General features: G+C 45.2%; 1 pseudogene; it reads left to right on the top strand.

The window, feature by feature from the left end:
- The first annotated feature begins 2,069 nt into the window (after positions 1-2,069).
- On the top strand, positions 2,070-2,186 carry LOC146005954 (5S ribosomal RNA; annotated as a pseudogene).
- Positions 2,187-4,157: the final 1,971 nt, after the last annotated feature.

The raw sequence follows: 4,157 nt of genomic DNA, 5'->3' as shown, positions 1-4,157 counted from the left end.
CATGCAACAGTCATATTTGAACTAGCATCACTGTGATTAGTATACTGCTTTGTCTTAGGTAAAAATCCATTCATGCAACAGTCATATTTGAACTAGCATCACTGTGATTAGTATACTGCTTTGTCTTAGGTAAAAATCCATTCATGCAACAGTCATATTTGAACTAGCATCACTGTGATTAGTATACTGCTTTGTCTTAGGTAAATGTACAAATTTCTTTTTAAAATTAGATAGTGACTTAAAATTGACTAGTGACTTGGACATGGTCTGTAATATCTCACCATTTGCTTATCTCAGTTTTATTGCTCACTTTCTCTAGTGGGAGAGGGGCATTGGGTGCGGTCTTAATTACTGAAGTTAGAAACAGCTTTTACAGACCTACTTATTAGAGTATTGGAGGCTGACTGAAGGCCCCCATACACTAGCCGATTTTGGTCAGATTTCAGCCAGATCAGTCGGATCTGGCCGAAATCGGACCAAAATCGGCTAGTTTTGATGTCCCCTCAGATCCGATGCGCGGTCCCGTGCGCATCGGATCTGCGTCGGGTGGTCGGACCTGCTGCACGTCCGACCACCCGACTTGGGACCTAGTGGGGCGGCGCGGCGGTGGAGGGAGCAGGGGGGGCTGGGGACGCGGCGCGGCTGCGGGGGACACAGGCGGCATAGAGCCGGGCAGGGGAAGCCGGCCGGGAGCTGTCAGTAATGAATAAAAAAAAAAAGCCCATACAATGAATGGGCGGCCTGTGAATGGCTGAGCGCTAACACTAATAAACTTTAATTATGTTTTTTCATTAGTTTTTCATAGCCTTTATATCATTAGACACCATCGGTATCCCACATTCAGTATCTCTAACCATAGGTAACAGACACCATCGGTGCCTCATTGTCATAATCCTAAACACTGTGTTGAGGGTGGTTTAGCCCATTGCAAACAAAGCCAATTTAGCTCTCAATAATTCTATTATTGAGAACACAAGCGGATATACACACCTCCGTTTCCTATTGGGACATCCATGTGTCCATCATCTTTCTAAACGCAGGATTGGCCTGCCCACCTCTCTTATACTGACAGGGAGTCCCCAGTCCAGCACGTCACTGTGATCAAGCCCAATCGGGGCGAAACACGTGTCCTTCCGACGTCAGGGCATTTACAGCCACTCTGAGCCCTCCCGCAGTCCCTCTCAGACCAGCGCTGCCGTTACTACTTAGACGGTGGGAAACGTTCACCACACGGCTCTTCCTGCACCTTGATCTCGCTACCAGGCATATAAGGTAATCTGTATTTAAAACCCACAGATTGCCTCGCACGCACAGACTCTGTGTCTGGTGCGTGGACACAAGTCAGTACCGCTACTGAGCGGGACTACAGCGCTCCACCGTATGGGGCACGCTATAATTAGATGTCCGCAATATGAAGGAGTGAGCGCCTACTATTAATGTGACCCGCAGGTTTAAACTTTGTTGTACACTATTGTTAAACCGTTTATTGAATTCTCTTCTCAATACACCAACCCTGCTCCACCGCTGTTACCACTATCAGTAACAATAACTAATTAACTGATATGGTGTAGACAATCTTCAGTCTTTAATTGTTGCAAATAGCCCTAAGGGTAAAATTCAAGTGGATTGTTAACTCCTGTTTTTTTCATTCTGAGAACTGTTACCAATTTTTGGTGCTTACAACCAATATAATTTGATATATTGTTTTGAGAAATGTTTGGAGCCACTTGCCGTTGCGTATGTTGCTGATAAATCAGTCTATCTTGCACATACAATGATTTAAGATTTATAAAGACCTTACTCACCCCTGCATGTGGAATTGTGCACAGTATTTTCCATTACTGGCTCAGTAACCACTAACCCATTTGAACTTTGCAGTGGGCACATATATATTATTACCCTGTGAGCATACCCTTTCTCACCCTCTCATCTCCCTTTTTGTTTCATTCTAATTTACTATAACCTATTACGTGGACTCGCTCACTCTCTCATTCTCCTGAGCTACATCGGGGAAAAGCAGAAGTGACAACTGGCTCCTAGTTCCATTTGAGGCTCTCTCATCTGATGCCATATACAGCCATACTTCGCTGGGCCGCCTGATCCCATCTGAACTCAGCAGCTAAGCAGCGACTGGCTGGATCAGTACCTCCTGGGAGACCATCAGGGAATATCCAGTGCTGTATCATACATTCAGACAGCAGAAGTAGCGAATGCATACGAAGAGCATTTTCTATCTTTCTCTTTATCCATCAAATTCTGTTCTAACAATAGTAATGTAAACCTGCTACCTCTTTCACTGGATTCGGGTCCATTATTTGCTGTGTATCAAAGGAGGGTCTAAAGCAAGACTCCAATAATATTAGAAACCACAATATCATGAAGCTCTGCAACATTCATGTGCACTGCATTACTGTTTGGTATTGATTTGTCTTGCTCAAACATTTTTTGACCTGGTAAATTCCCTGTCAAATCATTTTCGCCCACTTGACGGTTATTGTATTACAATCTCGTGCATTGTGTATTTACGATTATAAAATAAAATCCGTAGTTTAATTCACTTGCCGATTGATATATATTTTTATAAAATTGTTCTTGAAAAAATCGTTACTTATATTTATATCTAAATTGACGTGTATATGCTTTTTAAGTGTAATCAATAAAGGTTAGATTTTATATCACACATTTGTACACCATCTTTTCACCATCTTTTTATTTCAAGTGTGCCCCAAAAACCTTGTCGTTCTTCCTATGTCTCTTCAAAGACACCCATTTAATTCCGCTCTCTCAGCCAGTCAGCAATTGGCTGAGAGAGCGCTCAGCAGCCAATCACAGGCTGCCCATTCATTGTATGGGCTTTTTTTTTTTTATTCATTACTGACAGCTCCCGGCCGGCTCCCCCTGCCCGGCTCTATGCCGCCTGTGTCCCCCGCAGCGTCCCCAGCCCCCCCTGCTCCCTCTACCGCCTCGCACAGACGCTGTCCCCCGCAGCGTCCCCAGCAGCGGGGGACACAGACGTGTCCCCCGCAGCGTCCCCAGCCCCCCCTGCTCACTCTACCGCCTCGCACAGACGCTGTCCCCCGCAGCGTCCCCAGCAGCGGGGGACACAGACGTGTCGCCCGCAGCGTCCCCAGCCCCCCTGCTCCCACCTCTGTAGCCCCCATCCCCCCCCCCCTGCTCCCCGGGTTTTTTACATGTGATAAATCGAGACGATTTATCACATGTAAAAAATGGCACATCAAGTGCCAATCTAATCAAGCTCCCCCGGGGAGCAGCCGGGGAAGTTCAGGGGGAAGTCGGGGGCGACTTGTCCTACGGACAAGTCGCCCTAGTGTATGGGGGCCTTTAGCCTTGGCTGGCTATAGAAATCTGGCTTTAGAAATTTTGTCAGAATTCAAAGTAGGAAGATTCTAAGTAGGAATATACAACCGCACACTGTCGCCTAGACTTAGCCTGGACTTACACTGGACAGAAACTGAAGGAAACTACAATCAACATAAGTGCAACTCTTAACTGCTAAAACTTTTAATATTACTCTTTCGGCTTGCATATGCACTGTCTGTTTTAAAAATGCACAGCTGTACCTCTAATGACTTCACCTCTCCTGCTCTTCCATTGATAATAGGTGTCCCCCAACATTTGATTCTTGGCCCTCTTCTTCTCTATCTCTACATGTCCTCTCTGGGTGAGCTTATTTGCTCACTTTACTTCCACTATCACCTCTATGCTGATAATACTAAAATCTACCGATCCTTTCCTGATCTCTCTCCCTCTATCCTTACTCATATCTCCAACTGTCTCTCTGCTGTCTACTCTTGGATGACCCAGCACTTTTTTAGACTTAAAATATTAAAGACTAAGCTGACCTCTTCCCACCCTCCTGCATAAAACCTGACAATCTCTCAACCTAACCTGTCTAAGCTCACTTCTTTGCCTTCTGTGTCACCCCAGTCTGTCTAACCCTCCCCTTTAGAATGTAAGCTCTCACGAGCAGGGCCCTCTTTCCTTATGTGCCTTTCTTAAAATATATAAACCACTGCCACCCTGATAATTGCTTCAGTGTCCTGTCCCCTGGTGCACCTATCCATATTAACCATGTACTTGTCCTAAACTGTCTTGTACTGTAATTTGTTATGTGTTTTTATATTATAACTATGCTC

The sequence above is a fragment of the Crinia signifera genome, chromosome 5, assembly GCF_055691185.1.
Source record: "Crinia signifera chromosome 5, ASM5569118v1, whole genome shotgun sequence".
Classification (NCBI taxonomy): Eukaryota; Metazoa; Chordata; class Amphibia; order Anura; family Myobatrachidae; genus Crinia; species Crinia signifera.
Note: the sequence above shows the minus strand (reverse complement) of the source record. Positions and strands in the feature narration are given on the sequence as shown.